Raw genomic sequence first — 27,720 nt, 5'->3', positions numbered from 1 at the left:
AGGGTGCAGAAGTCCTGGTTCGCTGGGCATTTGACCGTCTAGAGTGCTTGACCATTTGTGGGGCCTCTGGAGGTCGTTCCCCGAGGAGGGGGGAGGCCAGGTTCAGGTTCAGCCTGACCTGGAGGGAAGGGCATCTGTAATCAGTGTCCTGACCGGTTTTGGCTTCCAGGGGTACCGCTCCAAGGTGGGAGGGTGCAGAACTCTGGAAGGGGGTGCAGAGGGACGGTGTCCTTGTCTCTGACCCCGGTGCAACCTGAGGGTTTAGATCCTAGGTTAGGAGAGTAGGAAACTTCCAGGTCAAAAAGGAATCTCTGCCAAAGTAGATCAGCTGAAGAGACTGAGGGGCTGCCCTTGCTGTGTGTTCTGGGGCCCACCTGCAGTTTGTTGTTTCCACTAAGGAAGAGGAAAGGGGACTTTGCTGTGTGCTGTGTCCCCCTACCTGCTTGAAGAGGGACTGTGCTGTGTGCTTTGTACCTCAGAAGTGAACTAGTTTCCAGATCCCAGGTGGTAGACCAGTGATGGAGAGAGGTCCTGAACTGGTGGGAGAGATGTGTTCTGGTGGGTGCTTCCCTGGGAGGGTGCGGAACCCCAGAAGTAGAGGTAGGGTGGGGCATTCTTGACCGTGACCTCTGGTCAGCCTGAGGTTGTGGTCCCTAGGTTGAAGGATCAGTGGTAGTTGTAGCTACATTGAGAAGGATGGTGGAGAATGGCTATCGTGTGCCAGGGGTTACTGCCCCCACTCTGTGAAGTGGTCAGGACCTGTGACATTTGGATGGCCTAGGGCCTGGTCCTGGCTGTGGATGACTAGAGAGTACCAGTGGGGTATCCTAGTTGGGTAGAGAGTTCTGGTTTGGAGGTAACCATGTGGGTTCAGAGTGGCGCAAAACCGGAGGGTGTCCCTGCCGTGTGGGCCCGTGTCCGTGTTTTGTCGCCCAAAGCAGGGAAGCCCATCAAGGGAATGATTAGTCTACCCTGCGTTTTGGCTGGAAGGGGGTTGTGTTGGACCTGGCCCTTTTTGGCAGGTTCACCCCGAAACTTTTTGCTTTTGCCTAGCCTGTTTCTGTAACCTGGTGTTGGTGATTTTAGGCCTCTGCGCTCTTTTTCACTATGGTACAGTGTAAAGTGCGTGAGCTCTCTGTGTATGTGTGATGAGTGACCTGCCCTCCCATAGGAATGCATGGGGAATATGTGTGACCATGGTAGTTCCTGATGTGTGGGGAGTGCAGGGTCGAGTTTGGTATGTGCGAACTCGTGAAATTGAATGCTGCATAATGATGTATGCGGCATGAATGTGTCTAGTATGGAAGTGCCACTTCTAGACATGGGTGTGCGTGTGTAGTGAGTCTGCTGGCACGTGATTGGCTGGAGCCTGGCTCCAGGAGTGTGCCTGGGCCTGCTTGTGGATTGACTGTCTCGTTTGAGGGTGACAGGGGCTGGGGAGCCCCCAGGAGGTTGTCTGAGTCAGCCCTTGGTTGAATGACTGCATCTGCAACTAGAGTGGTGGGAGGAGATAGCACCTGGGAGTGAATAGGAATGTGCCTGCCTGCCACAATGCTGGCTCCGCCCCCTGTGGTGCGACTGATGACCCTAGCCTGCCTGGTGAATGGAAAGGGTGGCTGGGGAAAACAAAGTACTCCAAAACCAGCTGCGACTGGTTTCTCCCCCACCCTGCACCCTGAGACAAAGGGATTTGCTGTATAAAAAGGGGCTGTGTCCCCTTACAAAATGTTCTTGTTTCTGACTTGAATCCTGCCAGGGGCGTGCTGCTGCTTGGGCCCAGGGGAAGGCTTGCCTCCCTGGGCCCTGCCCAGCCCCTGGTTGTCCTACCCCTGGATGCTGGAGGATTTTCCTTATGGGGAGCTATGTTGCTCCATCTTTATTCTTCCAGGACTGCTGGGACTTCTTTTTGCTGGCTGTTAATGATGCCAGGACCTTGAGCAGCCCCCCAGTAGCGCCTGGGAGCACTTTATTGGTATTCTAAGTGCCTGGGAGCGCTTGATATCGCTCTAGCGCCTGGGGGCGCTTTTATGTATTATCGAGGGTGCCCACCCCTCATTTTGTGCCCTCGAGTGGAATCACCGCCGCCGGACCAGAGATCGTGTGAGGGGGCACTGTGCCCGCCTCCCTGCCCAGTGCCGCACTGCCATTGGCGGCCCTCGGCCACAGGAAGCCAGGCACTCTCGGCCAAGACGTGGGCGGGGTCGCAAGACAAGCCGAAGCAGCCGGGAACCCGAGACCGCGCTCCGGGCCTCGAGAAGAAGTGGTGGACTCCTGCGGCCCGGGGCTCCCGTGAAGTGGTGAGAGCCCCGGGGCCGCCAACAGAGACGAGCAGAGGTGTGGCGGGGCTCCCGTGTCCTGGAGGGAGCCCCGGCAGAGAAGTCCCGCACCGCCGACCCGAGAAGCCTGGAGAATGAGAAAGGACTGGGAGAGGAGCTGTGGGCAGGTTCAGAGTGCCGGGAGGAGGCACAGTTGTCTGTAGAGCCTCGCGGGCTCCGGGGGGGCCATTGTCTCTTGAGTCCAAGAAGGACTCCAACGAAGGGGGCACATCGGGGCATTTTTGGTTTATGCCCTGTCTGTCGAGGCTCCAGCAACCCCCGGGGAATATCCGTTGTTACGAGCCCCGAGAGGCTCAGGGCACAGTTTTGATTGATTAGGAGCCCCGAGGCTCCCAGGGGCATTTCCATGGGTTGCATCCCGAGGCTCGTGGGGGCATTTCTTTACTTGGAGCCCAGGGAGGCTCGTGGGGGCAATTGCAAGTTTGAGTCCCCTGTGAGGGACTCCAACAAGGTGGCATATTTGTGTTGTTAGAGCCCACGAAGCTCTAAGGGGGCCATATTTGTTTTAAAGAGCCTGAGAGGCTCAAGGGCGTGTTTGCCTTAAGGAGCTAGATGGCTCCCTCGCCCCCATTATTTCCCAGAGCCTGTGTGGCTCCTACATGTTGGCTCAGTGCTGTACCTAGGGCCAGTGAGGGCCCTGCCACAGTTTTACTGATGTCTCAGCTGGCCAGCAATCAGTGGGCAGCTGCACCGTTTAGGCGCAATGTGAGTGAGTCCCTGTGTGGGACAGAGATGGCACAGAGGTGCCAGGCCTTCTACAGCTGCGCAGCACTTAGTGCCAGCTGCAACATTTAGGCCCTGTTGGTGTTCCCAGCTGCCCAGCAATTAGTGGGCAGCTGCAACGTTTAGGTTTGCGCCGGTGGCGCACCCCTGACTGGCGCTGCGTGGCAGCGCGCCCTGACATTCTGGACACAGGGCTTTTGAGTCCCCTTGTTGGATGGCCAGTTGGGCAGGGGACTGGTATGTGGGTAGGGCGCAAGGCCCTAATGTGATTTTTGCGCAATGTGATTTTGCTATGTTTATGAGAGTAATTGCCTAAGGTGATGTTTGCGCAATATGATTATGAGGTTATTTTACCTATGTAGGTTTATGCTAGTGAGATGTTTCACTCTGTAGGTTACGCCCCTAAATATGATTTATTCTTAGGAGGCAGAGTCTAATGTGTTTAGACTAGTGAGGAGATTGCCTACTGTATTTTTACCGGTTAGGCCCAAATGTGAGTTATGCGTAATGTGCCATGCCATTATGCCTGTGACACCTCTGAATGTGTTTTATGCATTATGTGTCTTACCTACACCTCTGAATGTTTTCATGCATCATGTGTTTTCCTGTGCTGCACCTCTGAATGTGTTTTGATGCGTCATGTGCCTTGTTCTTACACCGCTGAATGTATGTTTATTCATCATGTGTTTTCCTTCCCTACACCTCTGAATGTTGTGATGCATCATGTGTAATGTGTTCTTGCCCATACCCCTAAATGTATTTTATACTTAGGTGGTTGTTCTTTCTAGTACAGGTGTGCTAAAGTGATTATTATTCTATGATCTACAAAGTGCTATTTCTAACAGTATTTCTAGTTCTAAAAGTGTTGATTCTGACAGTGGCCCATGTGGCCCTGTCCTGTAAATAATCCCTTGTGAATATTGCCCGTGCCAGTTGGCACAATGTATATTGTGTGATTACTATCTGATGTGTTTTGACAATACAAAAGTTATTTTTATATAACCTTGTGTGGAGTTCCTTTTGTGGTGTGCCTAGGATGTTGTTGCTGTTGCGTGCTTGCGCAAATGCTTTACACATTGCCTTCGGGATAAGCCTGTCTGCTCGTGCCAAGCTACCAAGGGGGTGAGCAGGGGTTATCTTGGCGTGTGACTGCCTTGCCCTGACTAGAATGGTGGTTTCTGCCTGGCTTTGGCGTCAGCCTTAGCCAACCAGAAATCCCAGTTCTAACATACTCCAATTGAGTAGAGGTATTGCACAAAACGGTGGCATCTTCGTGGATAACTTTGCAGAGCAGGATTCATTCTGGCACGAGGCTCCTGTCACAAAAATTAAACCTCAACAGGAAACACTTACATATATAAATAAAGCAGGTGCCCGAGTTGAAGCTCAAATTCAGTAACGTTTTAATCAGCCCAAAAGCGTTAGTGAGCCCGGTCGAGGCTTGGCAAGTGTGCTTTAACCCCATATCAGCCGTCGAAAATTATCTGTAATACCCGAGGGAGGTCTTTGCATCCCTGAGTTTCTCGAGCGTAATCCCCGTTCCTGTGACCAGGAGGCTTATTTCTCCTCACCTGCTGCCCTGCTCGCTCTTTGACCCTTTATACACAAGAGGCATGTGAACACACATAGAAGCCCCGCCCGTTTGGCCCCGCACCACACACTAGCGGTATCAAGCGTCTTCCCGTCCTTTCTGATGGACAGCTCACTCAAGGGACCTCGGCGCCTTTTGGCGCGGTGGCAAAGTTACAGGCACACATGGTCAGTGGAGACAAATCTTCTGTCCCTTTACGCAGCTGCAGTGTAGGAAAAGCACTATACATTTACCCAACGAGGTAGCACTTACTGATTAGCCAGTAGAAAGTACTCCAGTTGAGTGGATGGAAATCGCAAAAAAATCAGGAATTTTGCTGGAAAATCCGCGAATTCGTTGACTTTTTTGCGATTTCGCACTAATTCGCGGACCGCAGATCCGCAAAATGTGCCCATACTTAGATAAATCTAAGGACAAATCCACCACAGGGCCCCATAAATCCGTTGAGGGGGGTGGGTCCCAAACTCCTTCCTCTAATGTTAAGAAACCTTATTGCCATGTATGTAAGCAACCTGGCCACTGGAAAACTGACAGCAGTTGCCCAAGTGCCAGCAAAAGGAAAATATTCCTCCTAGTGTTACTACTAGTAGTAATCCCCCAGGTAGTGGGAGTGCCCCCCCAAAATTGGCTGGGTATACTTGGGGAACTCAGGTGGACTCTGGCCTAACCAGATCCCCTACCACAGCAACTCTAGTCTGTGATGGTGGCATGGGGTTTGCCAACTTCACTGCTTGTCCCAATACCTTGGGCAAGTACAGACAGGAGCCCCATATCAATGATCAGACAGTTGTTGCCTATAGGGACACAGGGGCTAGTATCGCCATGGTGACTGAGAACCTAGTACCCTCAGAACAACTGTTACCTGGGTTTAGCTACCAGGTGGTCAATATTGATGGAGTGATGACAGATCATGCCATGGCAGTAGTAAATCTCAGCTGGGTAGGTGTCACTGGCCCAAAGGGAGTGGCAGTGTCTACAAACTTGCCTGTAGATTGCTTACTGGGCAATGATCTAGAAATCTCAGTGAGGGCTGAGGTAGAGTAACAGGCCCATTCCAAGATGATAGGCCTTCCTGAAAAGGTTGATAGGACTGTGATGGCCCCAACCCAAACAGATTTTTGTGTTGTGAAGCCTGAAACTATGGATCACTCCACACAGACGGAGAGCATTGTGGAGGAGGAAAAGTCTCCCTCCCCCAGACTTTAGGTGAGGGCTAGCCTCCTCAGGGAACTGACCCTACCCCTTGTGAAGGAACTGCCCCAGAGGTAGTCAGGCCTGACCTGGCAGAGCCCCTGATGTCAGTCGACCCTTCCAAGGTAGAACCCAGTCTGGAGCAGGTAACCTGCCCCTCTCTACCCTGCCTCAATCAGCTCAGGGCTGTAGAGGTCAGGGAAGTCAGTGGACCCAAGGGGCCCCTTGTCCTGAGCACCCCCCCCCATCAGCAGATTAGGGGCACCCAGTCTAGTAGCCCTAGCCAAGTGAAAATTCCTCAACACTCTGAGGGATCTCCCTTACCCTTGAGTAGGAACCTCCCCCAGATGGACTCTGTTGGACACAGGCAAACCTGGGACCCAGTGGTCCCCAACCTGTCCTGTCCCTCCAGTGGTCCAACCAAAGGGACCCAACCTCCAGCTGTAGGTAGCCTAAGGTTGACCCTGAGAGCACAGTGCAACTCAGTCAAGGAAAGAAAGGCATGCATGGTGGATAGTGATTGGAGGAAGCAGAGCCCAACCTTAATGGAGCCTCACTTCAGTACTCCATCCCAGCACCAGCCCTTTTCTTTGCCAAAACACCCTACAGGAAGTAATTCCCAATGGTGGAGACCCTCTGATACCCCTAGGGTGGGGGATTGCTTAGTGGACCATAAGACAGGGGGTAACCATGCTAGTGCAGGTACTTCCTTATATGGCCACTTAGTCAATATAGTCTCACCTGGACAAGGAAAGCCTTATCTCCTTTCGTGTGGGGGGGGGGGGGGTGTAGGAAGGTAGAATCTGACTATATGGTTACCCCCACTTTTTCCTGGTGTTTTGCTGGATTTCGACTTAGTTGGCCTGGGACCCTGCTATTCAGGGCCCCAGTCTATCTGCTTTCTCTATAAAATGGACTCCATGTACTTTAGGTACATACCAGATAGGTTACTGGGTCACCCGTGTGAGCCCCTGTATAGTGTACCATAGGTACCCAGGGCATAGGTGCATCCCAGGTCTACCAGGGACTGCAGCATGTATTATGCCACCCCTGGCTGACCCTCCAAACTAACACCACAGGTCTGTTCACACAGCCTGGGTAAGGTGGTATAATCACCCCTTACTTAGATATAGTATACCTATATCTACATATATATAGACACATATACACCTATAAGCCACTCCTATGGTAGGCCTCGACAATCCTGGAGGCAGAGTGCTGGGTTTTATGTGAGAGGGTGCCCTAGCATGAGCTGAGCCCCTCTGCAGCTTTCGGAACCATCGCCTTACAGCTGTTCTATGATATAGCCATACCATATACTCTTACGTGCATTATAATCCTCGCGGTTAATGCTAACTTTGGTTTGGCTTTATCAAAACATGTTGTGTAAGGTGTCAAACACTTTGGAATACTACCCCCCCCCCGCCAGTCCTGACGGTGTGGGTAGCATTCCACCCTTCTAGAGGGAGAAGACATGTAGTTATTGGTTTACCCGGTTAAAGTTAAACAGAGTCTCAGCATCACAAAATGGATGCTGCTGCCACAGACACGAGTCTGACCTCCTGCTGCTGAACTAAACTCCAGCAGGGGAGGCCTGGACAATAGGTTTCCAGTCCAGGGAGGTGCCAGCACCTCCCCAGACAGGCTTGTAGTGTATTGGGGCAGGGAGGGCTGCATTCAGTGAATGCTTTCCAGACACTGCCTGGGGCACACAAGGTGCTCCATGCATAGCCCGGTTCAAACCAGTTGCTGGGGCACACAGCCCCAGCTCTGGCGCGAAACTGGACAAAGGGAAAGGGGTGTGACCACCCCCTTCCCAGGTCCACCCATAGGAGGACCTAGCCAGGTAGCCCAGCCCACATCCTTAGTATAAGTATAGGAGCTGTGTCCCTAGGACTTTAGATTACCCTGGACAAATCTTTGAAAGACAAATCGTGGACCTTTGACGTTCCATTCTGACTGGAAGATGGAAGATATCTCCCTTGTGGTCAAGGAGTGACCACCCTGTGCAAACAGGCACCAACAGCAACTTTGCCAGTCTGCATTTTCAAGGCTCCCGTCGGATCCCGAAGAATCTATGCTCCAGCTTTCCTATAAAGGAGAAGCGCCACAGACCTTGCTGGTCTGCAACAGAGCCAATCTCGACATCCTGCGTGGTTTGCGGTTGCCAAGGCTTGCTGGGTCCAATCCGGATACCGACACCGCAGTCAACTAGATCTGTTGGGGGACAGCTCGAATCCAGCGCCTGGTCATCTTCGATGCCTCCTGGACCTCGTGGATGAAGAGGTAAGTTTGACTTCCTCACCTGAAATCACCCGACATCGCCTGGTTCCTTCCTGTTCACTGGCTAGTGACCCAGACTCTGTCCCTTCTGCTTTCAGGTTCTTCAGATCTTCGGATCACCCTTGGATCCACCTGGACACTTTTCCTCTGGTCGTCTGCAGCACTTCTTTGCAGCTCTCCATAGAAAAGGACGACGAAACCCGACACGAAAAGACATCGATGCACCCGGCTTCCCTGGGTGAGGTAACACGAGTACTCTGGTGCTCCCGTGGGTCTTGACTCTCGAAGTGTCGTAGTTTAAAGGGGTTCCATCCTAGTCCGTCCTCAAGTGTCCGTAAATTGTATATTTGTAACTTTTACGAACTCCATAGAAAGTCGATGGTAACCCGCGGCTGTGTTTAGACACTGCACGCGTCTCCCGTGGGCCTCCTACTTCCTAAACTTTGGTCGATTAGAGTAGCCCCAGCGATTCCACAGGCCCCAGGCCTGGTTTCTAATTCTCTCGTGGTTCTTATACCACTATTTTAGTATATGGTTTGTGAGGCCCCTGGGGCATAACGTATACTGTGCAGTGACCCAGACTCTGTCCCTTCTGCTTTCAGGTTCTTCAGATCTTCGGTCCACCCTTGGATCCACCCGGACACTTTTCCTCTGGTCGCCTGCAGCACTTCTTTGAAGCTCTCCATAGAAAACGACGACGAAACCCGACACGAAAAGACACCGATGCACCCGGCTTCCCTGGGTGAGGTAACATGAGTACTCTGATGCTCCCGTGGGTCTTGACTCTCGAAGTGTCCTAGTTTAATAGGGTTCCATCCTAGTCCATCCGGAAGTGTCCTTAAATTGTATATTTGTAACTTTTACGAACTCCATAGAAAGCAGATCGTAACTCGCGGCTGTGTTTAGACACTGCACGCGTCTCCCTTGGACCTCCTACTTCCTAACCTTCGGTCAATTAGAGTAGCCCCATCGATTCCATAGGCCCCAGGACTGCTTTCTAATTCTCTCGTGGTTCTTATACCACTATTTTAGTATATGGTTTGTGAGGCCCCTAGGGCATAACGTATACTGTGCAACTTATCGTATATTAATTGTGTGACTTGCATTGTATTTTTACCTCTGACCTCTTAAAGAGTGCAGATGGGTTGTGCTTAGATTAAATACATATATATTTGATATATACCTTGTGTGGTGTCCTTTCGTCTGGTATTCAAGGGATTATAATTGGTAAAACAACTTGCTTAACTCGCCTACTGAAGTCTTAGCCTGATGACTGCTGGTTCATGCTACCACTAGGATAGCTTTCTATAAGGTTGACTTTACAACCACCATCAATAAGGGTCGATTAGACTGGTGCAAGGTGCCCACTAGAACTAGTGGACATCATAAGACAGGCTAACTTCTCACACACTAAACCACGAGACTCAGCTGTGATAATAAGTTGTGAAGGGGGACTATAAGGTGCATTTGTTCTACTGCTCTCCTTGGTGATGTACCAGGCTAATACTGGCCATAACAGGGCTAAAATATACAATCTTCTATGTTGGGAAATCCCACACCTTTTTTCATCGGTCTCTTTTAAAGCACTGTTTTGGGCACCCATGGGACTTTCCCATTCTAAACAAAGTTTGCCAGTTTGTTTTGTATCTTTGTTAAAGCAGCTTTAGAGAACTTGAGTTTTTTCCCCTGGATCACATACAAAAATCTGTAAACGTTTTTAAATAATACCTTCAGAAGGGGTGGTCTGTTACGTTTCTAGATAGCATTTCTGGAGCTTGATAAAGAGTTTACTGGATATTTTATGGGTATCTTGCTTCATTTTATTCCCATTCTTCCAGTTATTCGCTTACTGAGGCTGTTTGGATCTGAGAAACCCATTGCTTGTGAGTTAGTATAATTTATTTTAAATTCTGGTACCCTCAGCATATTTGTTGGGGTTATCTAGCAAGGCTTGGATAGATGTTTCTGGCTCTCTTGTGAAACACAACATATCGTCAGCAAAAAGAATCACCTTGTATTCTTTTTCACCTAGTGTTATGACTTTCATTTTAGTATTGTTTTTTGTCTTTTGAACAGGAGGTTCCATGGCTAGAGAGAAAATGTAATGGTGAAAGGTGACACCACTGTCTTATGCTGTATTTTAAAGGTATGGCTGAGGAATACTCACCATTAATTTAGGTCTTGATAATAGACCTATAAAAGTAGCCATCATATATTTGATCATATAAGCCTGGGGCTCCCAGTTTTGTGGTATTTTTTTTTAACGTTTCCATTTGTATTTATCCATATTTATTTTGTGGCCATTTTATCTGTAATTATCCATATTTATTTTGTGTTTTGTGTAAAAATTAAGTTCTAAAACTGTACATTTCCATATTTATTTAACTGATCAACGCACACTCATACTTTGATGTCTGTCATGTTTTAGCTACTTAAGCTTTCAAATATGACATAAAAATACATCCACTGGTAAATATTAGCATTTTACCACAAATGGATGCTGACAAAGAAAATTGCATCCTGTTTTTTCATTTCCCATGCTGTCAAGCTGTCCAGCTGCTGGGCTATAATTTATGATAAACAGCACGGAGTTTCACTTTAAGAAGCACCATTTTCTGTATTTATCCACCTTAAAAAATAAATGCAGACAGAAAACGCATTGATCTCTGCCTGCATGTATCTGTAAAAATCAGTAAAAATGGAAAACAGGGAGCCTTATATAAGAACGATACCAGTTTTAGCGAGAACTTTTCATAGGTACATCAAATTCACTCAATCAAAGGCTTCTACGCAAGAGAAAGACCATTCATTTTTTCTCTCATTTCACCTGTCTCAATTAGGTATTGTCTAGTGAATGAATGAAAAGAAACTTGATTAAGCGCACTGTGGCCAAGCGGCTTCCTGGCGCTAGTATTGTTGCTAGCAAGTCAGTTTTAATGTATTAAATTGTTAAACCATGCCTAAAGTTTTTCAGCAAAATCCGAATTTAGGGGTCGATTATGATGGCGGAGGGACCTGCGTCCGTCCGCCATCCCCGAGGTGGAGGGACCATCCGCAGGGTCAGCGGCGTTCCCTCCATTGCAATTAGGATGTGACCGCCACTCTGGCGGTCACATCCCGTATATTTAACATTGCGGCGGGTGCTGCTTTAAGCAGCACCCGCCGCAAAGTCAAAAGTGCATGCTATGCATTTGCATGCACAAAGCGGCAGGCACCGCGCGGTGCCTGCAGCATTGTGCATGCAACAGCAGGTACCCCTCATGTGCACCCCCACACCTCCCTTCAACCTGGGGCCCCGCAACGGGCCTCCAAAGCAGGAACCGTATGCCTTTTCGTGGCGACATTGCCGCCACGGAAAGGCATAGCTACCGGCACATCCTAATATGGCTGGCGGTGTCTGATAGACACCGCCACCATATTAGAGCTTTTCCGCCGCGGTCGCCTTGCGACTGCAGCGGAAAAGCAGCATCTTCCCGTCCGCCATGGTCCCTCCCGCCATTGTAATATGGCGGGGGGAAATAGGTGGCGGACGGGCAAAGATGGCGGACGGATCGCCACCGCCTGCATTGCGGTGGCGATCCGTCCGCCATCCTAATTGACCCCTTAGTGCAAGAAAGACACATGCAAAGGCAAGACTGTCTACTCCTTACCACCATTGATGTAGTTAAGTAGCACCCAACACTCTCTCTACAAAGAATCCGGTACACACACGTAAGGTAACAACTGTTGTAGCGATTTTTTACTAAATTTGGTAGATGATCTTATACGATGGAACACATCTTTATTGTAAAACAATCAGCTTCCTATAACAGCTGCGTTTGAACATCATAGAATTCGAATAAAGAGCTAGAAGGTTCACCTATCTCACATAATATGACTGCGCTCTGAGACAGGCTGCCAGAGTTGACATACTTTAGAATCGTTCACTTTTCTGTGCAGGGGCTGTTTGCTGAGACCAGAGATTACCGGGAGAGTGGGACTCCAGCAACCAGGAGCCCCTGCAGCCTACACCACTGAGCTCCTTCTCCTGCTGCCACAAAACTGCTTGTGGGCCCGCTTCGCAGCAGCCGCTCCCAGCGGTTGTTTGCTGAGACCAGGGATTACCGGGAGAGCGGGACTCCAGCAACCAGGAGCCCCTGCAGCCTACACCACTGAGCTCCTTCTCCTGCTGCCACAAAACAGCTCGCGCCCCCCGCTTCGTGGGAGCCGTTCGCAGCGGCTGTTTGCTGAGACCAGGGATTACCGGGAGAGTGGGACTCCAGCAACCAGGAGCCCCTGCAGCCTACACCACTGAGCTCCTCCTCCTATCACCCACAGCCGATATAGTTGGCTACGCTCACTGCTACACGGGACGCGCGCGAGCGCGCGCCGGGCGAAGCCCGGGCCAAGGGCGGGCCCGTTTGAGACCGGAGTAGGCCGGGCCGGGCCCACCCTCTAACGGCTGGCTTTGGAGTCGGACAACTAACGTTGTTCGGTAAGTTGAGTACTGCCGATTCAGCTATCCTTCGAGGGCCAAAACTGTTCAATCACTAGTGATGGCGTCCGGCGCCCCTAAGGATAAGTCGGGCATGAAAAGTGCGGGTATGATGGGAACACTGGATTACTTCTTTATGAGAGCCTCGGATGTGCTTGCGCAAGAGATAGCAGTAACAGAAAGATGGCTCTCACTTGATGTGCACGCACACCCTGGCCAGCCTGTGGGCGGATATACCCCGCTACATTCTCCTGCACAGGATGCATCTAGCGGTAACTTTTCTCCCCGAGGGTGGTAATATACCATTAAATGACCGGACAGATCCAGATACAGAGACAAGGGCACCAGTTCAGCTTTCTTGCCCTAAAACAAGGTCGATGACCACCAACTTAACGAGCAGAAAAGAACACTCACTAATGATGCAGGGAGCCATTAAACAGAAACGCGATGCAGGCTATTCAAAGAAAAATTACCCCAGCAAATCCAAGAACATAAGGCCTGACGAGGCCGAGCGAAAATCCTCGGATCATCAAGAAGAGACTGAAATAGTGACATTTGTTACAGAACCAATGTCAACCGACCTACCAATTGTCCAAATGCCCGATGTGGACAATGTTTTCTGGGATAAAGTGGGGGCTCTTTTTGCTGACCTTTTACTACCCTTCACTCATAGACTAGCTGCTATTGAAGCTAGTTTGTTAACTTTAACCAACGCTTCATATTATACTGCAGGGGCTGTAGCTAAATTAACTAAGGTCGATGATAAATACACATCTGTAATCCCTTATGGTCGAAATATTGTGGGCACAGCTAAGCCAGTCGCATCAGATCATAATGCTTTGGGGTTGGGTAGGTCAGCTGCACTAGATTTAAAAGCACCAGAGGATGGGAGAGTGGAAATGGGTAGAACAGGGCGCGCTGAGGCAGTCCCTATCAGCGGCCTGGGCTCAAACTCTCGATACAATGCTATTCCATGCAATGACCCTAACATATCCAAACAGCAACAACGCACTAGTAACTTAAGGCCCATACAAATTGACCTACCACCTGAATTTAGTCCGTACGTGGTGGTTTTAGCCGGGGTCCCTGAGCTGAAGAATACGAGGGAGGAGTCACATACCTCACTCAAGAATAAAGTCACAGATTGCCTTAATAAAAATAGACCACTCCCGCCATCTGTAACTAGCGACATTTTATTGGTTCGTAAGGTGTCATGGGTGGGCCAAAGGGCAAAGGATCTAACGGGTGACTGTGTTCTGATGAATTTCAGAGACACATGGACAGTGTCCCACATCTGCCAATGGAGCCAGTCGCGTTTTGCGGCAACCATCCAGTCACTTCCCCTGTCATATTTTTATCCCCCTGATCAACTGCACACTAGAACAGGTCCTAGACAACCATGAAACCTAGTAGGGTGTTCAATAGTGGATGGAACCGGCCGTGGTTGGCTTAGTGATCCTCCAGGTCCTGTGGCAATATGTTTACAGAATAGATACAGCGGCCTAGATTTATTGGATTGACTATGGCGCAGATCGGGGGACATAAATGGGGATGTGACTGATAAAGACAAGGTTGGGCTGGCAGTGGGAGGGAACACAAAAGAAAGGAACAGAGATAGCTCCAGTGGGGTTAGGATGGTGGGAAGAAATAGGGTGATTACATTAACACCACCTATCTCTAGTAACAGCCAACTCTCCACTGGTAGATGTAGTGAGCCTGGATCCTCTGTAGAAGCGGTTGACAACTCACTGCTGCCCTTAGTGCGCACAGTGTCCCAGACTGAGGTAGGAAGAACAGTTCTATCCAGGGATAAGGATGAGGGCCCTGGGCCAGATTCATTTAAAATATTATCATGGAATCTGGCAGGGTTGCCCAACAAAATGACTTGTCCTGAATGGGGCTCTTTTGTGGACGACAGCGACGTGTGTCTCTGCCAGGAGACGTGGGCTCTAACTGAGCAACACCGGTTAGGTTTTGCTACGTTTTACGTGCCGGCTGTCTGGGGAGGGAAGGGCCGCCCGTCCGGGGGCCTTACTATTTGGGTCGGTACCCATCTTGGCCATACTGCCAAATCTCTAAACACCCACTCCAAAGACATCCAATGCGTAGTTCTTACTTGGCCCAATGCATTCAAACTTGTGTTGATTAATGTTTATTCACGCCCTTTAAGTCTAACTAGCGAGTCTAGCACCATTGAGGACCTATCCCTTTTTATTCCTGTAATTCCTAGCGATACTCGCCTGCTGGTGGATGGTGACCTGAACTGCCATTTTGAACCCCTTAAGGGCCTAAATGACGAAGCACAAACTGCAGAGGATGACCATTGGTCTATACCTTTGACCGAGACCCCATCTCCCAAGGCATGGACGCCACTGGCTATTCAAATTACGGCACTCATTTGAAATCATTCTTTAAGAGCCTGTAATGGCCGAACCCCTTCTGACATCCCAGCCAAATGTACCTATAATAGATTTGGAAAAATGTCTTTTCTCGATTACATTTTGGCTGAGACGAGGTTATGGCCATTAGTCATTGATTTTAGTGTTATCATAAGAGCAGACAACGACCACAACGCCCTAATTTTAGAACTGGGTTTACCTTATAACAGTAGGAAGGGTGTCCCAGCTCTTGGCGCCAATGATGTTAATCTTACAGCTTCTAACGACAGGGAAACTTTATAGCTCAATAATTCCTTTACTTACTGAGGTTGCAACACTAATTAATCAACCACCAACTCATGAACACCTAACTAAGTTGGAGTCTCTTCATGAGGGCCTATTGATAAATCTGGGCGAGCTACTTAACCCTCGGGTCTCCGGGAGGGCAAAAAGGGTGCCCCGTCGCTCATGGTACAATCCAGCATGTAGGAAGGCCAAAATAGAGCTTCTGCAGGCTATAAAAGAGAAGGATAGATCTGCAATTAAAATCAGGAGGGCACATTATAAATGTCTGACCAACTGCGCCAAGGAAGAGTGGGATCACGAGAAATGGTCCAACCTATATCTGGCGCTTGCAACCAAAGACTCTCGCAAATTTTGGTCCATAATCAATAATGGGGGTAGTGAGCCGAAAACAGTTATAGAATCGAACATAGCACTAGAAGTCTGGGAAGGGCACTATAGGGCTTTATACTCTACCGAGGGACTTACCGACGACAGCGAGGACTCGGTCGCCAGGTCTGCACTAATTTTGCATCCTGCGGTGATTGAGTTCACGGTGCCAGAAGTTTGTAACGCTATTTCTAAACTTGCCTCAGGTAAAGCCCCAGGTTTGGATAAACTACCGGGGGATCTCTTTAAGCAAGAGCCGAAAATCTGGGGCCCATACTTTCAGATTTTGTTTAATGCGGTCCTGAGAGGCATGTCGGTTCCTCGTACTTGACTGGGTGCAGAGATAGTGCCTATATTTAAAAAGGGCTCACCTCTGGTCCCATCCAACTACAGACCCATCAGCCTCATTGATGTCCCCAAGATCTTTGCCAGACTCATCCTGGACCGGTTGCACGACTGGATAGAGGAGTCCGCAATCCTTAGTCCCTACCAGGCGGGGTTTAGAAAGAACACCTCCACCGTGGACCAAACTTTTCATCTACAACTACTGTTTTGGAAAACGGTGAGACTAGAGGGTGGCAGCCTCTATATGGTATTCGTCGACCTCCGCTCCGCTTTTGACCTTGTGCCCCGGGGAAAACTCTGGGCTGTTCTTCTCGAGCTCGGCATTCCCATTCACCTTCTGTCTGTTCTGATGAGGTTACATGAGGCCAACTTTGGCCAAGTCAGATGTGGGAAAAAAGGTATGCTGTTATCTAGATTCCCTGTTGGCAGGGGGGTAAGGCAGGGTTGCGTACTCGCGCCGACCCTGTTTTGCCTCTATGTCAACGGGGTAATCATGCACCTCAATGGAATCCAGAATAATGATGCGCCAAAGTTGGCAGCTAATAGGGTCCCTGCAATTATGTTCGCCTACGACACCCTTTTACTTTCTAAATCCCCAATGGGAGTACAGCGAATATTGGATGGCTTCCAGGAATTCTGTACCGCTCGAGGATTGGAGATCAATTCTTTGAAAACAAAGTTCATGATCTTCAATCCCCGAGATCTATGCGCCCTAATCCAAGCCTAGGGGCAACGATATTAGAAAGGGTAACCACCTTTGACTATCTGGGGGTCACAATTAACGAAAACCTGACGTGGGGCCCCCAGCAGACTAAGTCACAGCTAAAACTGGCCCAACTCTCGGGCGGAATCCTTAAGCTATCCAACAAGTCCACTATCAAACCTGTGGGACCACAATTGGGATGTATGACACTACAACGCATGCTTTTACAATGCATGCCATTACGACGCAGGCTTTACAACGCAAGTCGTTACAACGACTTTCGTTGGGGGTGCTGGATAGTGAATAGTTGAATTTACTATTCCAACTCCAGTCCCCGTGGATAGTAGGGAAGGTGTTGGATAGTAATTAAACTATTCCCTATCCTAGAGCGCCCCCCAGCGCAATTCGTTGTAATAAATTGCGTTGTAAAAGTTGCGTCGTAATGGTAGTGCGTTGTAAAAGTTGGAGGTATAGAAAAAACAAGCCAGGGGTGCTATTATTTTAGCACTACCGCTTAGTACCCCAATCCTCCCTTTAAGGTTTGACCTGGGAATCAGACCAATCGACGAAGGGTTAGCGCTTAAACCTTTGAGATTCTGGCGTAGGCTCTTGGTAACTCCGGAGTTGACACATTACAGAGAAGAACTAAAGGAAATACAGACCGCTACAGATTCAGGGAATATTCCCTGGCTTGCTTACATAAAAAAAGAACTTACAAGGTTAGAGATTTCTGATTTATGGTCTGACCCAGAGCGGAGCTGCAAACAGCTGTCGCGCATCCAGTTAACGAACATATTTCGCGCAGATAAACTCAAATCTGCATTATGCAACCCCCAAATTGGCTCTAGAACAGCCTCCTTCCTGCTAGTCAAAGGTTGTTGTTTATTTGAGAAGTTCCTCGATTACATTTATCCACTGTTAGCAAAAAAACGATATGTTCAGCGGAGGCATGGTGTCCTACCGCTGCGAGCTTTTACCAGCAGGCGGTCACCCTTTGCCCCGATAAATTGCCCAGCTTGCGAATGTGATACTGAAACCGAACTTCACGTGTTGTTTTTTTGTCCGGGGTTTCACAAGGCTAGGAATTACTGGATTGTTCCTTTATGTAAAAATCTAGCCTTCAACCAATGTATGCAGGCTTTTAGAATACTAAAATCCGACACAACTGGTCCGATTGTATGTGCTGTTTCAAAATTTCTGGCTGCCATGTGGCATAAGCGTAGGCTCCTAATTGCTCGAACTTAAGCCGGGACTGGCAGCCCATGGTCACATATGGTCTTTTTTATTCTGTTCTTAAATGGCAATATGAAATGTATATATTTTTTTAATCACTACCAATTGTGTACAATGTTATGAATTTTGACCAAATGTGTCTGTGGCAAAACGTGCTGAAATTATTTTTGCTACTAGTAACTTATATTGTCATCTATTTGCACTGCTTTTTATACATTACTGTTCTCTTTTATGGTACTTTGCCGAAATAAAGATCTTTGAAATTAATATATACATGAAAACCCTTCTCTGCTGCAGAAAAATTTCTGAAGTAAACCAGTCAACAAAAATGAGTGGTCCATGACAGGTTTCACAGTGTTCAATTTAATTGTGCAACTGGTCTGTCTGAGTTACGGTGTTACGTATTTTAATAAGGTTTTATTAGTTACCTCTAACATACATCATTTCTAAGTAATGGGGGGGAGACTTCTTATATATTAAAATGTGTTCCATCATTTTAATATATTTATCTGACAATGAAAAGGATGTTTGAGCCACTACATGTCCATGCACCGAGATACCACTGACAAAATGAAGTTGGAGAAGTGAAAGGGAAATTGAAATGTCTAAGCAACATCGTATTTGGAGGCTCCCACTTCCCAGAGAAACATAAATCTATCTAAAAATAGCAAAGAAATACCTACAGGTACTTTAATCTGTCTAAAAATAGCTTCCAGCATGCTCACAATATTAACAGCGATGCATTTGAATGGAAGATTTATAAAAAATGTCTATGTGTACCAAAATGTTAATATTTTAAAATTAGAGAGGTATTAAGTGCCACCGGATGGATAATTAGAGGAAACAGACATGGAAAGAGGAAGTTTGATTTAGATCGGGCTTGCCCTCATCAACTATCTGTATCCCTTTAAAAATCTATCATGCCATAAATGTCTCAACGCCCATAATGCCTTTCCTTCAAATTTTTTTAAACCAGAGTTTTCATATCTGTAGTAACCCTTCCATGTTCATATAGACAAGCCTGCTCCTTAGGAAAGAGTTTAAATTCAACATCTTCCATTCCATCCACAGAGTGTTCAATTGTGCCCCACTTTTGTCATGAAAACAGAACTCTGTGGTGAAGCTCAAGTAAAACTCTAGGGAATCAACTGACAGACTGCTACTGTTGCTGTTAGATGTATATGTTTCAATCAGCATGACAAAAGAATTCTCCTTTCAATGCAGAAGATATTTTAGAATTGATATATATAATGTCCTCATTTTATCTTTCCAGAGCAGTAACCAAAATGTAGATGACAACATTACACTCCCCATGTTGTTCATTTACTCCAGTGCCCTCCAAAGTAAATGGCGTAAATTCTACAGCTTCTATTCCAACAACATGGTGTTCAGAACTACCTTACTTTTATCATGAATATAGAATGTAAGCACTCACTTTTATCTTCAGAATTCTGTGGTGAAACTATAGCAGATTCTGGGGAATCAACTGTCACGGCTGTTGTCAGTAATTTTTTTTCATCATGCTAGACATTTTTCTTACATGGATGAGGAATATAGTTCGATATTTATACAAAATCTGTCCTTTTTTGTCTTCAGAACACTAACCCCCATAAGATAATCATGAGAGAAATCACATTTCTGTCAACAATGTACATCAAATCCTAACAGAGGATCCCCATTTTTCACAGGACAGGCTGAAAATACCTTAGAGCTAAAACTAAAATGAGTATAGCACCACCAATAAATGATTTATATGGGTATTAACCTTTCTCCACGTTTCTGGTTGTGATACTCAAAACCAGCTGTTCACTACAATGCATTTCATTGGACAGAGAATAGTGGAGTGTTATCACCAAATTAAATCCACATATATACATATTGTAACCGTCACCTAAACAGTACTAGGAGAAACAGACTCTAATAAACAATTTTGGACATTTTCAAGTTCAGATTTACTATAGCAATACTAAACAGAGTGGAGGCCGCTCCCGGGTAGCTAATGATCAGGGTGGAGTATGGCCTCCACTTTGCATCTAGGGCCCTCTTACCCAACTCCTGTCAATAACTACCTGACAATGACCTCTGTCTTGAATTATGTAACTTTATCTAAATGTACTAAGGCAGTAGGGAAATGAATGCCACAAAAAGATTGGTCCTTTAATTTAAAGCAGGTCGAGTAGGTGAAAGTGTCCTGAGGACAAAGTCCTTTGTGGAGAGCCCAAGGAAGTAATTCAATTTCAGTCAAAGCTAGTAGGTAAAACACAGCCATGCGGACATCGCGGCCATGACATTTATACATTTTAATGGGTGGGTGTGCTCATTATTTCATGAAATAAAAATAGCAATTACTGATAAACGCCTAATCAGTTTCTGGACTGGTCCTTTCTTGATGTGATCTCTGCAGTTCATTTCCAACCAGTGTGTATGAAATAAAGCAGTATTTATATTTGCACTAAGCCAACCTTGTATAATTTTTATTGGATTTGTGCAACCTACCGGATCTCTGAGTGAGACCCCGCACTTTGAGGGGTGTTGCTAATTGCCGTGCCGGGTACATTTTTCCGCAATCATTCACATGCCTCAAATTTCATAGATAGTTTAGGAAGGTTGAGAAAGTGTTCCAAAATTTCCCATTTTCACAGGTGGTGTAGCGAAGGGAAAGACTTTGATGAAAATCATTTTCCATGAAAAGAGGGATAAGAAAAATAGTTTTAAAATGTCTTTTTTTCCCATCTTAATATTGTAGATGAGCATAAATAATTGAGAGAACTAGATCAAATGTTCCCAATTTCCACAGGAGGACTAGGGGCCATATGTATCAAGATACTCATTTGCGATTCCCAAGTAGCGATTTTTAAGAAATCGCTATTTGAGAATCGCAAATGGGTATGCACGTACAAAATCGCATTTTTTTTAGCGATTTCTTAGAATTCCTTAATTGCAATTAGCAAATTGCGAATCGCAATTAAGGAATACTTTCCCAATCATTTCTATGGGCTAGGAGGCCCATAGGAATGAATGGGAAGTTATTCTCAATTTGCGATTCGCAATTTGCGAATCGCAAATTGAGAATAATTTCAAGGGTGCAGGGGTGTCCAATGGACACCCTGTCGCACCCCTGAAATATGCATGGGTGCACATGTGGCGCACATACATGCCCTAAGGGCATGTATGTGCGTCACCTGGCACTTTGAAAAATGCAAAAAAAATTTCAAGGAATTCGCAACTTACCACCAACTCGAAGTTGGTGGTAATTTGCGATTCCTTAAGGGCATTCTGCTAATTTGTTTGGTTTCATACATTGCATTTAAGGAATCGCAAAATTTGCGATTCCTTAAATGCAATTGCAAACTAAGGAATCGCACATTTTGCGATTCCTTATTTTGCACCAGATGTTGCTTAATACATTCCATTTAGCAAATTCGCATTCGCAAAGGCCGAAATTCTGTGAATTTCGGCCTTTGCGAATGCGAATTTGCTTGATACATAGGGCCCTAGAAGAAGGAAAGACTTTAAATGGAAAGTTTATTTATTTTCTATGAAAATAAAAAATAATATCTTTATTACTGTTGTTTATTACAGTCATGTTAAATACTTGCATCCACTTCTGGCTCTTGGAGCTATTATGCTATTCATATTAAGACATGTAATTTCACTGACCACCTTAGAAGTGTGGGCTTGCAATGCAAGCATGCATAAGTGGTGTAGGATGAAAGACATTACTGACTTTCTGCATCACACATGCAGCAGGACCCTTTTGGTCCTGTACTGGTTTCATTTTTTGTACTCTGATAGTTGGAGTTCTGCTTTTTGAATTACCAATCCATGACTATATATCCCATACAGCAAGGAAAAAACTGAACTTTAAGAGCCTCTAATGCCTAGCATGTGACATCGGGAGTGAGATTCCTGTAAACTCCCCCACAGCACAACAGATAAATTGTGTTCCACAAAAACAAAGCAATGCATATAATTTTACAAAGTCCCTGTCTTGCTAATTAAACAAGCATTGACAAAACCAGTCGATCTGGTGTTGACGGCCAAGCTTTTTGCTTTGCCAATGTTTGTTTTGTTTTGCCATGGTTTTTATACAATAATTTTGCCGGAGCTACTGGCACCTAGGCAATATTTTTAGAAAAAGCGAAAATATTATTTTTTTGTCTCAAAAAGCACACATTGTCATAGTAGTCCCTGGCACTGAAGGGAACGACATTTTAAGGTGATGTGCTCCATGTGAAAGGGCAGAATGATTTCAATCACAGTAAAGTTAGCCAATGGCTGAAGCAAAATTACCCACTGGCCCATGCTATATGCTGTAGTGGACAAAGGGAAAATGTGATTGATACAACAACACCATGAACAAGTTCACCCCATGCTTGACAGAAGTGGGCACCTGGATGAAATGCAGTCACCTCAAACTGAACTCGGGAAAGATCGACGTGGTGTTTTTCAGGATTTACACATCACCATTGAACTCTACCTACTGGCCCGCAGACTTTATTCCAGCATCATAACTTGATCGCAAAGAAAGACACCTTGGAATCATCATAGAACCTGGCCATGACAGCCCAAGTCAATGCAATGTTCACGTCCCGCTTCAACACCCTGAGGATGGTGAATAAAATCTTCAAGTGGGTACCAGACAACACCAGGAAAACCCTCACTGAATCCCTCATTACCAGCAGACTTGACTATGGGAACACCCTGTGTGCAAGGATAATCAATCAGCTCAGAAGAAGACTGAAGACCATCCAAAACACAGAAGCCAGACTACTCCTGAACCTCCCACACCCAGCCCACATCACACCACACCTCAAGGAGCTCCACTGGCTCCCGACACACAAGTGTGCAAACTTCAAACTCCTCACCTAGAACTATAAAGCACTGCACAACAAAGGCACTGCCTACCTGGACATTTGCATTCACTTCCACCAACCTGCCAGACATCTCTGCTCTGCTGGTCTCTCCCTAGCACACACTCCATGTCTAGACAAAAGCCTTGCAGGGGGACGTGCCTTCCCATACCTGGTCCCTAAAACCTGGAATGACCTCCCACAAAATATCAGAGCCTCCTCCTCCCTTCTTGACTTTCACATGAAGCTGAAGAACTGCCTTTTCGAGTAAGCCCTCCAGGACTGAACTCTCACGCCTGCTACAGAGTGCCTGGATACCCTTACAGGTGATTAGCATGCTATAAAAATACACATAACATAACATAACAAAGAATGAATAAATAGAGAAAGAAGGCTGTCTGAAAGCTCCTATATATCATGGCGGCACAGCATGATTTGAAATAAAACAAACTTGCACGAAATAAGAGGAGTCTGTTTCGTTTCTGGTTTCAGGGTGCAAGGAATCAGTAGAGAAAAGGAGCACTGAATATATATATATATATATATATATATATATATATATATATATATATATTCCTCCGTTATAGTTAGTTGTACTAAATGTAACTCTCGCCCGCGCAATCCACTGGTGATGAAGTCACATATTACATCATTCATGACATGGTCAGTGACATCACTGATGACATCTCAAATGACATCACTGATGACATCACTGATGACATCATCCAGTGAATGTGGTTTGGTTTGTTATTTAAATATGTATTATGTATACACCAATCTGTATTGAAGAATCAGTGGATATATAAATATCTGGATAGAGGATTTAGTAGCAGTGTAATTGATTGTTTACTTGAGTAATTTATAGTGTCTCAATAAATATATTGGATAGTGACTAAACTATATGAATATCTGTATTACTTGGTCAGTTGTTGTGTAAACTGCTGCACCAGTTGGTTACTAGCTATGTAAAAGTCTATATTAGTTATTGATTAGTTAACTGATTATTGGTAATGGAGAGTGATTGTGTGTGTGGTTCGGTGGCTGCCCAAAGGTATGTGAATAGTTAAATCAGTACGTATATGAGGCTAAAACTGCGTGTTATAATAGTTGTTTGGATGAGTGAATATCTTTATGGGTGTGGTGATGAGCAAAAACATTTCTCAATGGTACATGTCCAACAAAGTAGAAATAAAAAATAAAAGATAGTGTATGTGACAGTTGTTGTATATAAATAAGTGTACATAAAACTCATTGATTGCATGAGTAACTGTATAAATACCTGTACATAAAACTCATTGATTGCATGAGTGACTGTATAAATAATTGTATACTTGTAATGGTGATTTCATAAAACACTAAGGGGCCAATTCCGATCTGGTAAAATCCCCCACGAATCGTTGTATGGAGCGTAATTCCCGTACAAATTGAAAACCCTAACCGTCTCCGTATGTACAAGCAAGTACGATCCTGAACCAAATCACATCTCCATACGAACTGTACCAAATCCCATACGACAAAAAAATACATACGATTTATATCCGGGTCATGCAGTACGCGCCATCCGTGCGTAAACAGGCAGCAGTTTCAGGACCAGCAAGTACGATCCGTGTTGACGACACTCCGTACGACCCTTCCGCTACGGGACTTGAAAACAGCCGTAAAAGCAGAGTCTGGCCCGAACCGCACCCCAGTAAGCGACAGACCCGCCATGAACTCCCTCGGCTGTGTCATCCCAGTCCTCTAGCCTATGACCTGGTGCATTGAAATCGACGACGCGCATACGGTGAGTACAACGTACCTCTACAATGGAACTGTACTTGTACGGTGCGTCACACGCTCGCGTACAGCATCATTGCAATAGTGATAAGACCCGCACAGACGTCATCAATGTTGGGGTACGGTGAGTCACACACTCGCGTACAGCGTCATTGCAAAAGTGATAAGAGCCGCACAGACGTCATCAATGTTGGGGTACGGTGCGTGCCACGCTTGCATATGGCACCAGTGCAATAGTGACACGAGCCGCAGACATGTCAATATTGTAGGTGTACGGTGCGTGACATCTGAGTGTGTGGTGGATATGACTCCCAGCAGTGCCCAGACATAGGAGGGGTGGGTGGATATGACTCCCAGCAGTGCCCAGACATAGGAGGGGTGGGTGGATATGACTCCCAGCAGTGCCCTTACATAGGAGGGGTGGGTGGAAATGACTCCCAGCAGTGCCCAGCATTGAGAGGGGTGGGTGCACAGGACTCCCAGCAGTGCCCAGACATAGGAGGGGGTGGGTGGATATGACTCCCAGCAGTGAACAGACATAGGAGGGGTGGGTGGTTATGACTCCCAGCAGTGCCCAGGCATGAGAGGGGTGGGTGCACAGGACTCCCAGCAGTGCCCAGACATGAGAGGGGTGGGTGCACAGGACTACCAGCAGTGCCCAGACATAGGAGGGGTGGGTGGATATGACTCCCAGCAGTGCCCAGACATGAGAGGGGTGGGTGGATATGACTCCCAGCAGTGCCCAGACATAGGAGGGGTGGGTGGATATGACTCCCAGCAGTGCCCAGACATGAGAGGGGTGGGTGCACAGGACTCCCAGCAGTGCCCAGACATAGGAGTGGTGGGTGCACATGACTCCCAGCAGTGCCCAGACATAGGAGGGGTGGGTGGATATGACTCCCAGCAGTGCCCATACATGAGAGGGGTGGGTGCACAGGACTCCCAGCAGTGCCCAGACATGAGAGGGGTGGGTGCACAGACTCCCAGCAGTGCCCAGACATGAGAGGGGTGGGCGCACAGGACTCCCAGAAGGGCACAGTTATAGGGGGGCATTGTCAACATCATACCAAAACTACATGGGTGTATGTTCACAACCCTAACCTGTGAGAGTCCTGATAGTGCCATAGCAACTCATCACTTACAGCGGAGTCACACTACACGTATGATGGATTTCTAACACACACAGCGTGACACACCACATGTGGGTGTGATGTCAGATCCCACATGCATATCCACCCATGGAGGTTGCAGGCTACCCACAACCTACCATCATGACACAATAGTGTATAGTCATGTAACAGCCCAACAGACAAAGACTGCAAAAGGGAACACACACTGTCATGTACATCCCTGGTCTGATATGGATGCCCAGGTGCAGGTCAGAACACCAACATTTACTTGCTCATGGAAGGAATACAGTTGAAAGGCCTGGGAGAGGGGGGTGTCGATTGGGTCAGAAGGAGGGGGGGACTGACCACTGCAGGAGTGAAACTGCTGCCGTCAGTGAGGAGTCCATGGACGCTAGTATCCGTCGTTGGTCAGACATTGCAGTTTACATGCCCTCCGTGAATGACAACAACTGTGTCAGAATGGCAGTGTGGCTATGGAGGACAGTCAGCATTGATGTCTGGCCAACATGAATCTGCCAGAGCAGGTCCACAGACTTGGCACTGAGGGCAGCAGGTGAGACAGGGACAGGGGCTGCGGTGCCAGGGACAAAGGAGACATGGGGGCTGCACGGACAGATGGGACTGGAGCAACTGGGAGGGTGGAGATGGGTCTGGAGGAGGTGGGGACGGACACATTGATGAAAGATGGTGTAGCCGCGTATTCCCCCTCCTCCTGGGAGTCAGAAGCCGAGCCGTCCGCATGGTACGAGGTGTCGTCTTCCAAAGGTCCGGCCGTCTGACTCCTCTCATCCTCCATGCCACTAGCTCCCTCCAACTCCTCAGCGCTGGTAGCACTGCAGCTGGGTCCCTCCTCCTGGTCCGTGCTCATGTCTCCTCCGGTGTCGGTTGATGATGCTGTGGGCATGGATAGGAAACAAAAATGCATCAGTCACCTGTACACATCTGACACATGAGCACAAAGTCAGTAGGTCACACTGCAAATCATGTTAGCCATCATGACTAATAGCCAGATAGCTCATCACATAATTGAGACTAGTATTACCCAGTTGGTATACACACAATTCTACTTGGACACTAGGATCCAAAGAACAGACCAGGCCACAACTTGAATTAGAGTCACACTGAGGAGCTTCTGTTTGTTTTCTGGAGAGCATATCTATACAATGAAGTGATGCCACTTCAAGTTCACAAAGAAAAGAACAGTTGGGTTGCCCATCAGGGCAAACTAACACACCTCACTCACCAAAGTGACCCCACACTCTGAGCCCTGTAACAACAATTTGGTGAATACTAATGTGACAAATTGTTGGCATCTTGGTTCTCTTCCTTCCTTCACAACAGATCACAGAGAGTAAAAATCAAAAACTTCGAATCCGATCCCCACCCTGTCATCAGAGGTGTTCCACAAGAGTCTATACTCTCCCCCCAGCTCTTCAACATCTACATCGAACCCCTCACCTCCCTACTCAGAAAATCTAATATCCCCTTTCATCTTTATGCTGACGACACTCAGCTCTATTTGGAAACCTCCTCAATTGATGACATCAAGAGATTAAACAACACGCTCAAGGAGGTACAATAATGGCTCACCACCAACCACCTGAAACTGAACCAAGAGTAAACAGAAATACTACTCATTTCCAACAAAGATGATAACCCGCAAATAGAAGAATGGCTCAAAGCGATAGATGTCCTCAATGGTAACCTCTCCTTGGCAGACTCGGTGAAATCTCTAGGGATCACCCTAGACCCAAAACTTAACATGAAGAAACACATCCCAAGATCTGCGAAAAGTGCCTTTCTCAACCTAAAACTACTATACAAAATAAAACCCTTCCTCCCACCCAAGGACCTTCAACAAGCCACCCAAGCTTTAGTTCTCTCCAGAATAGACTACGGAATCGCGACCCTGACGGGGACTGCAAAAACCCACCTTGCCCCCCTGAAGACTACACTTAACGCAGCGGCAAGAATGGTCTCCGGAATTAAGAAATTCGAACACATCTCTCCAGCCCTCAGAGAACTCAGATGG

This window comes from Lissotriton helveticus, chromosome 9, assembly GCF_964261635.1.
Source record: "Lissotriton helveticus chromosome 9, aLisHel1.1, whole genome shotgun sequence".
Lineage (NCBI taxonomy): Eukaryota > Metazoa > Chordata > Amphibia > Caudata > Salamandridae > Lissotriton > Lissotriton helveticus.
This window is presented reverse-complemented; position numbering follows the sequence as displayed.